The 13,923-nt window shown below is 36.5% G+C and overlaps 1 protein-coding gene across 1 annotated transcript in view; it reads right to left on the bottom strand.

Annotated features, from left to right (window-relative positions):
• FBXL17 (F-box and leucine rich repeat protein 17) overlaps window positions 1-13,923 on the bottom strand; it is a 533,662-nt gene that overhangs the window by 456,423 nt on the left and 63,316 nt on the right. The gene's annotated exons all lie outside the window — the stretch shown is intronic.

Below are 13,923 nucleotides of genomic sequence, written 5' to 3' on the forward strand. Positions count from 1 at the left end.
ATGCAAGCCAACTTGTCATATGCTCTAATCTACGACAACATTCACATTTAAAGCCTTTAATTGCTGAATAGACAGTAATATTAAAGCACTGAATCAGAAGAATATGAATATCAAAGTTTCTATGGCTCAAAATATATCCACAACCTTAAAATATTATTTTGCTGCTTCTTTGAGGATACAGCAGTAAAGAAAGTGAATCAAATTCATTTCTTTTACTGGTGCAGATTCAAAATATGGCCAGCTCTTTCCACACTCTGTCAACGTTAGAAATGACCACTGATTTACAGAAAGGAAGAAATAACGCTTAATGCTATTCTAGAAAAGCACATCTGCATACATTTGCCTGGAACATGCTCCAGTGTTCATGTTGTGCACCCCTCCTACCAGACAATATTCCACTCCATTAAGAAATGCTGCTTCTGCCTTTGCAATTATAACTCAAAATTAAGAAGCAAAAAGAAAAGTAATAAATATAGGTAGATTTTTTTTTAAAGCAAAACAAACTAAATTGGAAAAGTACCTTAGGCAAAGCCAGAAGAGAAACTGGGAAAAAAAATGCATAACTGCTACCACATATAAGGAACTAATATCTGTAACATATAAAAAGTACCAAGGAACACAGAAGAAAAGAATTAGTAACTCAGGAGAAAAATTAGCAAAGGATAAATAATCACAAAAAAGAAATCCAAATAGCTTTTAAACACTTGATGCCCAATAAGACTCATATTGACAAAAACAAATTACTCAGATACCATTTGTTGTCCATCAAAATAGCAAAAAACTGAATAGTTTAACAACACAGTATTAGAAAAGCTGTGGGAACCAAGCACGTTGACCAATAGCTTACAGGAATGTAAAAAATATATTAAGTCCTGAAAATGATATCTGGCAACATCTACCAAAATCATAGGTGCCTCTTCCATTTAGCCTAACAATCATTCTGGAAAGCTCTCCCACAAAGACACTTAAATTTGTTCAAATGTATATATTTGATGACATGACAATTCACATAACAGTGAAATAATGGTGTACTCTATGTGCCAAGCAATCAACTGGGGATTGATTAAAAGAGTTATGTTACTTCCAAATACTAGAATATTATGTCAAAGAGAAGAAAAAAAAAGTACTTTTATGAATATTTTATGAGATCTGTTAAGTGGAAAAGTGCAGTATACATATTAATTGAACTTTTGTATAAATTACAGACTATCCTTTGTGCAAATCAATCTACTTTTTGTATCAGAGAGGAAGTATATATGATTCTATTTTTCCACATTTTCATTTTCATTAAAACACACTGATTATAAATGAGAGCAATGGATAACATGAAAAGAGGTAAGAACAAGTTTTTGGTTTTAATTTTTTTAAAGACTTATTTACTAACTTGAAAGTCAGGGTTACAGAGAGAGAGAGAGAGGAAGGGAGAGAGAGAGAGAATCTTCCATCCACTGGCTCACTCCCCAATTGGCAGCAAGGGCCAAAGCTGTGCTGATCCGAAGCCAGAAGCTTCTACCGGCCACGTGGTTACAGGGGCCCAAGGACTTGGGCCATCTTCTGCTTTCCCAGGCAATAGCAGAGAGCTGGATCAGAAGTGGAGCAGCCGGGACCTGAACCAGCACCTATATGGGATGCTAGCACTGCAGGCGGTAGCTTTACTCGCTATGCCACAGCGCCGGCCCCCGTTTTAATTTTTTTAAAACAATCTTATTTTTGAATCATAACCCTTTCAAAAAATAAAATATGCTGATTTTCCAGAAATTGTGGGAAACTAATACTTTAGTTCTCCCAAATAATTTGCTATACTGTTAACAATTATTTAACAGATGTTCTCAAACAGAGTTGATGAGGTAGCAATTATCATACTGAAAATATTGAGACCTTTCTGTATGCAAGAATCCTGGAGAAAAAAGCCCAAGCTCCACAACTTTACATATGCTAATATAGCATCATCAGTTTATAGCTAGAAAAATTATACTACGTATATCTGACATAAACAATAGTGCTCAAAACTGAAAGCCCACTTAAGGTGTCACCTAGAACGCCCCCAACCGTCTGATCAAGTGCCTGGGTACGGGTCCTGGCTCCACTTCTTATTCCAGCTTCCTGTTAATGCATACCCTAGGAAGTAGCAGGTGATGACTCAAGGACTTGGATCCCTTACACTCATGTACAGACCCAGACTGAGGTCCCAGATCCAGACTTCAGCCACCCCCAACTACTGCGGACACTGTGGACATTTGAGGAATGAACTTGTCTCTGTTTCTTTCAAATTAAAAACGAAAATAAATTTAAAAAAATTTTAAAAACTGATAGGAAGGCCCATAGTTGATAGCATGTCCAATATGAAAAACCTAAAAGCCCTTCCTCCAAAATCAGGAAAAGAACAGAGTGCTTCTTTATGTCACTTCTAGTGAATATGACACTAAAAGTGCTGACCAGAGCAATCACGCAAGAAAAAGTGATTCACATGGAAAGAAATATTATCTCTGTTCACAGATCATGTTACCTTAAAAACTAAAAGTTATTTTTTAAAAATAGAAAACCCTAAAGGTGTTAGAAACACACACACACACACACAAAGTAAACTTATTAGAATTAACAAATGATTTCAGCAAAGTTGCAAACTATAAAATCACTATTTTATTATTTATTTTCTGTTTGTACCTTTTTTCTCTTTAAATATTCATAGCTTCTGTGGATTACTTAAATGACTTTTATGCCACTTAAATGTATCTATTAGCTTTTTGTCTACATATTTTGTAGTATGACTGGTAACTGTTGAGGGGGAGTGCTATATATCGTCCTTTCACAGCCTTCTTACTTTTTCAACTTCAAATAAAATACAGAATCATCATAATAAAAACCAACACACAAAATTCTAAACACTAACAACAATAAAAATGAGCAATTAAGAGAATAATTCTATTTGCAATACCATAAAAAGTAGTAAAATACTCAGCAATAAACTGAACCAATTAGGTGAAATGCTTGCATGTTAAAACAACAAAATACTGCTGAAAGATATTATAGAATACAAAAATATATGGAAAGAAATCCCCATGTTCATGGATTGGAAGACTAATATTACTAAAATGGTAATATAACTAAAATTAATAAACAGATTTAATGCAATGCCTTTTACAATGTCAAAGAGATATTGGGCATAAAAAGAAAATTCCATCCTAAAATTAACAAAGACTCAAGAAACTCCAAATAGAACAATCTTGAAATAGAACAATGTTGGAGGTCTCACAATTCTTGATTTCAAAATGTATTACATGGCCAGCACCGCGGCTCACTAGGCTAATCCTCTGTCTGCGGCCCTGGCACCCCGGGTTCTAGTCCGGGCTGGGAGTTGGATTCTGTCCCGGTTGCTCCTCTTCCAGTTCAGCTCTCTGCTGTGGCCCGGGAAGGCAGTGGAGGATGGCCCAGGTCCTTGGGCCCTGCACCCACATGGGAAACCAGGGGGAGGCGCTTGGCTCCTGGTTTCGGATCAGTGCAGGGCGCAGGCTTGGGCTGCCACTCAGGGGATGAACCAAAGGAAAAAGAAAGACCTTTCTCTCTGCCTCTCTCTGTCTCTGTATCTCTCTCACTGTCTAACTCTGCCTGTCAAAAAAAAAAAAAAGTATAACAAAGCTAAAGTAATAGAAAGCCTGGTCCTATTAAATGAAAAACAGACATATCATAGATCAGTGAAATAGAGTACAGAAACAAACCTTGAATGCATGGTTTCTCAAATGATTTTTGACAGGGTTGCAAAGACTATTCAGTGTGGAAAATATTGTCTTTTCAATACAGAGTGATGTGAAAACTGGATAACCACATGTAAAAGAATGAAATTGGGGCCAGTGCTGCGGCTCACTTGGCTAATCCTCCACCTGTGACGCCGGCACCCCGGGTTCTAGTCCCGGTTGGAGTGCTGGATTCTGTCCCGGTTGCTCCTCTTCCAGTCCAGCTCTCTGCTGTGGCCCAGGAAGGCAGTGGAGGATGGCCCAAGTGCTTGAGCCCTGCACCCGCATGGGAGACCAGGAGGAAGCATCTGGCTCCTGGCTTTGGATCAGCGCAGCGCCGGCCATAGTAGCCATTAAAGGAGTGAACCAATGGAAGGAAAGACCTTTCTCTCTCTCTCTCTCTCACTGTCTAACTCTGCCTGTCAAAAAAAAAAAAAAAACAAAAAAAAACAGAAGTTCCCCCAAAAAATTAAAATTAGAATTATCAGCTATCAGCTGATTCAACAATTTCAATGAAAGGTGGTTTTTAAAAGCAGCATGATTCACAACAGCCATAAAGTGGAAGCAACCCAAGTGTCCACTGATTGATTGATGATAGATAGATAGATAGATAGATAGACAGACAGACAGATAGAGGATATTATTTCCTTCCTTAAAAAGGAAGAAAAATTTTACATATGCTACACATGAATGAACCTTTAGGACACTATGCTAAGTATACCAGCCACTAAAAGACAAATACTATAGGATTCTCTTATATGAGGTACTTAGTGGAATCAAATTCATAAAGACAGAAAGTAGACTGGTTGTTGGAAGAGCCTTGGGGAATGAGACAGTGCCCTGTCATTTGATGGATGTAAATTTTTCAGTTTCATAAGACGAAGGGTTTGGGAGATCGGTTATAGAACAATGTGACTGTATTTACCACTATAGAATGGTATACTCAAAACTAGTTAACAGAGTAAATTTTATGTTATATACATTTTTACACAATTAAAATATATTTATTAAGAACTAAAAATTGACAGGAAGCCATAACCAAGTTCAGTCATGGAAAAAAGGAGTGGTCAACTAAGAAGCATTGCTTCTATATAAAAACTACCAAAGAAGTCAAGCAGCCAACAACATAATACCTGTGAAATTCCCTGTAAGATGAGTTAAACAAAAATCTAATTTTAAATTAGTGGAAATCCTGAAAAGTAAGTAGGATTTATTTCAGCAGGAAGAAAAGGTATAGTACTCTACAAACGAGAAAAGTAAATGAAGGTGGAAACCATGAGAAGAACAAAAGAAAAGCAAAATATTAACATAGCAAGTCCCCCACCTTAACATATATAACAGAACTTTCCTTCTTCAGTAGGAAAATAATTTTCTTGAAAAATAAACTGACTTGTCTGGAAGTAGTGGCATCTGACAAAAGAATAAGGAGATAATGCAATGCAGATATAAAGGGGTAATAAAATAAAACAATCAGTGTTATTACAGTAGGAACTTCATGGTATCAACTAGAGGAAACAAGAAAGTGTAATGATGACTGAAATAGAGGATGGATGTGAGCAAGACATAAACAGTGGCCATAATTTTCTATTCTATGAAACCAAAAAAATCCTTTATAGTCTGTTAAAAAAATCCACTCTTCCAAAAATCATTTTTGAGCAACTACCAAGTACCCAACACTCTTGCAGGTGGGAAGACACAGCAGTACACAAAGCAGACAACCTTCCTACTTCCACTGAGTTTTCAAGTGGAGGAACACGATAAACCAACAATTATAAAGAAAAACAACTAACTCTGTCAAAAGATTTTAGACAAAATGTAAAAGCATCTACCATGGATAAAACATACCCCATCAAAATTCAAACCTTCTGTTCTTCAAAAACCTCATAAAAACAAAAGGGAAAGCTATGCATGAAAAAAGCAATTACAATGCACATATAACAAAAGAAATTACAACACAAACATATAAAGAACTTGATGAGAAGGCAATAAATTCTAAAAAAAAAAAAAAAAAAAAAAAAACAAGTTGTATAGACACATCTTAAAAGAAGAGAGTAATACCTAACACTCACATTAAAATGTGGTCAACATCATTTAGACAGTAGGGATAACCAGTATAACCACTGAGAATCAAAACCAAATTTAATATAAAAACATATCCACTTAGAATGGCTAAATTAAAAAGTTACCACTACCTGTTGCTATGTATGAAGTACAAACAGAGCTCTCAAACACTGCTCATAGGAGGAAAATTGGCACAATCACTTTGTAAAACTCTGACAGTTTCTCACAAAGTTGAAGTTGAACATACAATTATCCTAAGACCCAGCCACCCCACTCATCTGTATTTACTCAAGAGAAATGAGCTTTTGTCCATTCAAACACTTGTTCAAAAATGTTCATAGCATCTTTATATGTACTATTTGAAAACTGGAAACAACCCAAATGTCTTTTAACAGGTAAATAAATGTTTTATGTCCTTATAATGGAATACTACTCTACAATAAAAAGGAATAAACTATGAGACAAAATCACACACAAAATGCACCTAGCTACTGTCAATAACTTATGAACCGGGCCGGCGCCGTGGCTCACTAGGCTAATCCTCCGCCTTGCGGCACCGGCACACCGGGTTCTAGTCCCGGTCGGGGCACCGGATTCTGTCCCGGTTGCCCCTCTTCCAGGCCAGCTCTCTGCTGTGGCCAGGGAGTGCAGTGGAGGATGGCCCAAGTCCTTGGGCCCTGCACCCCATGGGAGACCAGGAGAAGCACCTGGCTCCTGCCATCGGATCAGCGCGGTGTGCCAGCTGCGGCGGCCATTGGAGGGTGAACCAACGGCAAAAGGAAGACCTTTCTCTGTCTCTCTCTCTCACTGTCTAACTCTGCCTGTCAAAAAATATAAATAAATAACTTATGAACCACAAGTGAATTCAGGCTTAACTAAAGCTGACCTAACAGAAAATTAGCCAAGAGTCAAAAAGGATCACTTCCAAAGTGCACAGTGGAAATGAGACACTAAATTAACTGAACCTTAGAGCCTACAAAGTCCAGTTATCGGTTCCAACAATAACCTTCTATTGTTAACCAACTGGGGTCAAGTTTTCTGTTAGTTGCTCTCCAATGAGTTATAAATGATATGATGCAGCTCATACATAATGAGCTCAGAAGTCTCCATTTAATAAGAGTTTCATTGCTATGTATGAGGATTCATGGCAAAGAAAATGATACCTACCCAATGGAAAAAGTAATAGACTGTAATAACCATTGTAAATAAGTTACAAGGAATAAAACATAAAAAGATGTTTACAAGTGTAGACAATGTTTTGAAAGGGCAAGCAAACACTACTGGTTAAAAATAACTCTTCTAGAAATTCCCTACAAGATGAAAAGTTCACTACACTCTTTCAAACACATAAACCAACCATTAGATATTTCTACTTCTGCCAAGTTTTCAGTAAGCACAGCATTAGCTACCAGCAAAGCTCTGTCAATATTTCTAGGTTTCCTTTGGTCATGAAGAGACAGAAATGATAGTTTGGAAGTCAGCAAGACAGGTGGGAAGCTAGCATTTTGTGAACAACTGCTAGTTGCCAAGATGTCAAGAATTTACATATACTTCTGATGCCACTTAATATTTTCAACAACCAAAGTAGATATCCTCATCTACAAACATTACATAAGAAAATAAAACTCTGGGACTGGCGTTATGGTGTAACAGGTTAATCTGCCACCTGCAATGCTTGATTCCACATGGGCTCTGGTTCATGTCCCAACTACTGCACTTCTGATCCAGCTCCCTGCTAATGGCCTGGGAAAGGCAACAGAGAATGGCCCAAACATTTGAGTTCCTTGCCCCACCTATACCCTTGTAGGAGTCCGGGATGAAGCTCCTGGCTTCAGCATGGCCCAGCGTTGGCTGTTGCAGACATCTGGGGAGTGATCTGGAGAAGGAAGGATATCTCTCTCTCTGCCTCTCCTATGTAACTCTCTCAATTAAATAAACAAATGTTTAAAAACAAAAAGAAAAGCTCTAATACTTAACTCACTGCTTAAGAAGGAAATCACAACTTATAAAATAGTAACACAGGGGTCTGGCACTGTGGCTTAGCAGGTAAAACCGCTGCCTGCAATACCACCATCTTAAACGGGCTCCAGTTCGAGTCCCAGCTGCTCCTCTTCTGATCGAGCTCTCTATGGCCTGGGAAAGCAAAAGGCCCAAGTGCTTGGGCCCCTGTACCCATGTCAGGGACCTGAAAGAAGCTCCTGTCTTCAGCCTGGTCCAGCCCTGGCCATTGCAGCCATTTCAGGAGTGATCCAGCAGATGAAGGAGATCTCTCTCTCTCTCTCTCTCTCTCTCTCTCTCTCCCCTCCTCTCCCCCTCCCCCTCCCCCTCCCTCTCTGCTTCCATGTAACTCTTTGAATTAAATAAACAAATGTTTAAAACAAAAAAAGCTCTAAGATATTTAACTCACTGCTTAAGAAGGAAACCACAACTTATAAAATGGTTAACACTGGGGGACAGCACTGTGGCATAGTTGGTAAAGCTGCCGCCTGCAGCACCACCATCCCATATGGCCTCTGGTTCTAGTCCCAGCTGCTCCTCTTCCACTCCAGCTCTCTGCTATAGTCTGGGAAAGCAGAGGATAGCCCTTGTGGGAGACCCAGAAGAAGCTCCTGGCTTCGGATCAGCCCAGCTCCAGCCATGCAGCCATTTGGGTAATGAACCAGCAGATAGAAGACCTCTCTGTCTCTCCCTCTCTCTGTAACTCCACCTCTCAAGTAAATAAATAAATGAATCTTTTTAAAAAATTGTTAACACTGGAATTAGAATCTATACCTGTTACAAAAATTATCTTTCTACAACATCTTGATGAAAGTAACAAGACGTATCTATTATTATGGGTCTTTTTCTAGTCCACCCCAAAGAAAAATATCAATTACATCTCATTAGAAAAATATATTCTCTAAAGACATGAGTACAGAGATCAATTTTGTATAGAGGCTGTCTATGTTACATACATATGTATGAGTGTGTGTGTGTGTGTATCCATCCTATTTGAAAGGCAGAGGGACAGAGACAGAAATTGCTCCATTCTCGTGTCATGGTTCAGTTCCAAAACACCTGTAGCAGTCAAAGCTGGGACTGGAAAGTCAATTCCAAGTGTCCCATGGAGATGGCAGGGATCCAATATTATTTGAGTCATCACCTGCTGCCTCCCAGGGTCTGTATTAGCAGAAGTTGGAGCTGAGACTCAAACCCAGCCAGTGTGATATGGGAAGCAAGCACCCCAAGCATGACCTTTTTTTTTTTTTTTTTTTCATTTATTTGAAGTCAGAAATACAGAGAGAGAAAGAAAATGAGAGGAAGAGATAATCCATCCACTGGTTCACTCCTCAAATGTATGGGGCTGGATCAGGTCAAAGCCAGATGCCAGGAGCTTCTTCTAGGTCTTCCATATGCAGAGGCCCAAGGTCCTGTGCCATCTTCCACTGCCTTCCCAGGCACAATAGCAGGGAGACTGACCGGAAGCAGAGTAGTGCATTGTCACTGCACAGGGAGGCTTAACTTTCTATGTCACAGCACTACCCCCCACCCCCACCCCCAAGCATGGTCTTAACTGCTAGGCCAAATGCCCAACCCTAGTTTCTGTCATTTTTAAAGCATCTTAAATCTAACTAGTTACTCTTCTCTCTACCTCAAGGTGTTAAATTACTTAATGATCTCAAAAAAAATCACAGCAACAGGAAGTCATTACTTAAAAGAAAGAAAATTAAGGATAGTATTAAAGCATCTTAAATCTAACTAGTTAACCTTCTCTCCACCTCATGGTGTTAAATTACTTCATGATCTCAAAAAAAATCTTGGAGCCTGTGCCATGGCTCATTTGGTTAACCCTCTGCCTGTGGCACTGGCATCCCATATGGGCAGCAGGTTCTAGTTCTGGTTGCTCCTCTTCCAGTCCAGCTCTCTGCTGTGGCCCGGGTGGGCAGTGGAGGATGGCCCAAGTGCTTGGGGCCCCTGCACCCGCATGGGAGACCAGGAAGAAGCACCTGGCTCCTGGATTCGGATTGGCGCAGCACCAACCATGGCGGCCATTTGGGGAGTGAGCCAACGGAAGGAAGACCTTTCTCTCTAGCTAGCTCTCCCTCTCTCTCTCTCTCTCTCTCTCACTCACTGTAATGCTACCTGTAAAATAAATAAATAAAAATCTTTAAAAAAAAATCTCAGCAATAGAAATAGTCATTACTTAAAAGAATGAAAATTAAGGACACTATTAAAGCATCTTAAATCTAACTAGTTACCCTTCTCTCTACCTCAAGGGGTTAAATTACTTAATGTTCTCAAAAAAAATCACAGCAACAGAAATAGTCATTACTTAAAAGAATGAAAATTAAGGATAGTATGTAGAGAAGATATACTTTTCTGGTATTTTCAAAATAACAAGACAACATTAAAAGGGTACAAATGAACATGTGACAGAAATCCATTAAAATTTATGGCTATTATTGGAAAAGAAAAGAGCCAAAGTATGTGTGCATGTACATATATATATATGTACATATACATATATTTATATATCAATAATCAAGTGCTGTGGAAGAAATTATGTAGTATAATTTTTAAAAGAGTTACTGTGAGAAGCATGTTTATATTTTAAAACTTTTTTAAAAATAATCACCAGAGAGATTAGCAGAAGGCTTTCATTTTCATTTTTTACTTATCTGTTCTATTAAGGATTCTATTCTAGCCCTCACTGTTACAGACATTTAGGGAGTGAACCAGTGGATGGGTAAGCTCTGTGTGTTTCTGCATTTTACAAATAAATAAAAATCAATAAAGTTTTTAAAAAGAAGGCTTTTAAATTTAAATGTGCCTATGTAAATACTTGTATTTGTATTTAGGTATGTACTTAACGTAAGTATTTCCATTTGTATGTAGGTACATCTAGTCTCTTTCCAAAAAGGAAGCAGTTCCTTTTGAATATATACTCCATAGGAAAAAAATTAGTTGAAATAAATTTAAGGTAAAAGGAAAATTAGTTTTTAAAAACTGCTATCCTTTAACAAAAACGGAATTCCTGAATTCTGCCCTAAATGGATTACTGTTTCTTATTTTCAAAAATGTCACAGAGGAAAAAGTACCTCTATATATCTTTTATAAAATGTACTGTATTAACATAATAAAGGGAAACAACTGATCAGAAGTCTAGCTTTTCCAATTAATGAGATGGGACAGAATATTTAAGTGAGGGTTCCCATAAGTGAAGACTCTGTAGAGCATACTGGACAATGTCCTTAACAATATTTTAATAACAAAACAACTCAAAGGAATAATCCCAAAACTCAATTCATAATGTTTAATTCTTCAAGTACTGCTACCAAAGCAAGACCCAAGTACTACTGCAGTTCAAACAAGTCTTTAACAGCTGAGCATCTCTATCAAAAAAAATCGTAACAAGTCACTGTAAGTTTTATGTCACATTTTATACTATTAAGTGGTTTCTTCAATTTTAATCTTCAAAATATTTCACATTAATTAGGTAACTAAGGCAAAGTAACTTAGAGGTTATCATTATTAATAAATTAAGTATTATGTAAATGTCACAATTTCAAAATCTTACTCGCAATACATAGTATCTAATACATGACAGGATAAAAGAGTTCATGGTCTAGAGCAATGGTCTTGACAGAGAGATATTACTATCTTCCCCAGCAGGCACTCAGGAAGACACAAGATAGAAAGAAATTACTCCTGTTAGTTAAGAGTTACTATAAAGTGAACTGGCATGACACTGATGGAAAAAGGAGATTAGGAATCACAGTGATACATATTTGGTTAGAACTCAATAAATGCTTAAGGAATGAACAAGTGAATGGTAGGAGACTGGACTTAGAAAAAAATGCTGACTCATGTAGCTAGAAACTATAAAGTAGCCAAAGAGAATATATTTTCCAAGATTATATCACTTTTCAAGCTTTTAATACAGATTTTTAAAATATAGTGTCACATCACTCTCTTAATTTATGTTTCACTTATTTTTCTATTCTCCCAGACATCATAACTCAATCATTGCTCTAGACCATGTGATAATGTTTTTCCCATTAAATTGTCCAAATGATTGGTCTACACTGAGAAAACTCTTTGAAACTTTTAAAAATCATGCAAGGGAGTGCTATTTTGCTTATTTAGACACCACTCACATTAAAGAATACAGAATTTCAATGCAATCAAGTTTTTCAACTACAACTCGAAACACTTTATGCCAACTGTCCTAGCCATTGTGTCACAGCAAAAACACACTCACTACTCATGTGTTTGTGGACAGTGGACATTCATGGCAGAAAAGTATACCACATACAATTATGTATCGGACATCATACTTAATAATAATAAAGGCTATGTAACTGGCTTGTGTATTTACTATACTTTTATCATTACTTTAAATTATACTCCCACTTATGAAGAAAAAAGCTAACTATGAAATAGTACCACTGTTATGCCAGCAACAATCTTACACATATCATGCTTGCCATGTCACTTGACTCCATCAAGAAGTCACACCATGTGACCACATCAAGTTTGTATAAATGCAATCTATGATGTCTACATTAGGAGATTTTGTAGTTGTGCCAACATCATAGAGTATTTACACAAACTACGATGGCCATGATGTCATACAATATTATGTGATCACATAAATAATATAATATACCTGATGTGTCCTCATCACAAATATTTTTATCCTGCACAGCGCATTTCACCAAAACTCTGTATTAGACCAATACAGAGCCAGTAATTAATTAACTAAATTGGGGTGAAGGAACCTATTTTTCTGCAGATTGATAGTTCTGAAATCAGGAAAAGTTTTCTTATCAACATAAATATTCCACATTTTTTCTTTTTTCCTCTCAGAAAAGCTATTATTGACTATTATTTCCATTTCAAATAAGTTTACTACATTTATTTTATCCTTATGAAACATGACTAGTTAGATGTAATAAATTATTGATGACCTTATAGCCTAGTAAATAAAATATAGAAGTCATCTGATAAGCACAACATTCACTTACCTCCATACTAAACTGATATTTGCATAGATATGAGTAAAATTTATAAATGGAAGATACAAAATGCAAGAAACCAACATACAGATACCTTATATGCATCTTAAAATCTGAAACAATGCAGAACTATAGCACAGAATATCTTAAAATTAGATATGGACTGTATCAAGTTTAAATTCAGAAACATACTTCCCTTAGATTAATTTGTTACATTAAATCCCTTTTAAATAATATATTAAACTATCTGTTAAAGCAGTTTTCTCAATTCATCAATGATTATTTAGAAATTTGATTGAAAATGAGTAAAAAACTAAACAATTTATTGCATGTGCAAATATACATAAGTAACAAAACAGGAAAGGATTTCAAAACATAAAAATCAGGACAGTGGTTGCTGCTGGTTATTTCTGATTACCTCTGGAGGGATCCAGAGATGAAAGGAGAGAGGAATGCAGGGGTAGATAAAGTTATTGGTAGTCTTTTAGTTTATAATGAACATAGAGGTTCCTGAGTAAATGTTAAATAACTTTTAGATAAATTAACTTGCACAACATAAATCATGTCTAGATTAATGATGACAGTATGCTATGAACCAATGATTTTGACTAGTAAAATTCTATGTTGCTATGGTTCATTTTAAAAATTTTTACTTACAGAAATTTCTTTCATAAATATTCCTTTCTAATGTTAATATTAAAGTATCTGCAAACTCTAATCTTTCACACACACTCAGAATGAACGGAATATCAGAAAATGAAACTCTAAATCATTCTTCATGAATCAGTAAAATTACCATATTGACATCAATTTACAGTCTTCCTTTCACAGTTCAGGAAAAAATGTTACAGAAACAATCAAGAACAAAAATCAGTGTAACTAATAGATTATACAATTAATCTACATTAAAATTTCTTCAGCTTCAAAAAGCTTCAAAAATATGTGTAGAACTTTAGTTTACAAGATATTTTATTCTGGATGAAATAAACAAGATAAAAATAATATACATAACTCAATGCCAAAAAGTACTTCTAAGTCAAACTACTTTAAAATGGGTGACTAAGCAAAACATATTTAATAATAAGTTCTAAGCAAATTTAGCTTAAAAGTCAAACTATATGAGTATTGATAAG

Source organism: Oryctolagus cuniculus, chromosome 14 (genome assembly GCF_964237555.1).
Source record: "Oryctolagus cuniculus chromosome 14, mOryCun1.1, whole genome shotgun sequence".
Classification (NCBI taxonomy): Eukaryota; Metazoa; Chordata; class Mammalia; order Lagomorpha; family Leporidae; genus Oryctolagus; species Oryctolagus cuniculus.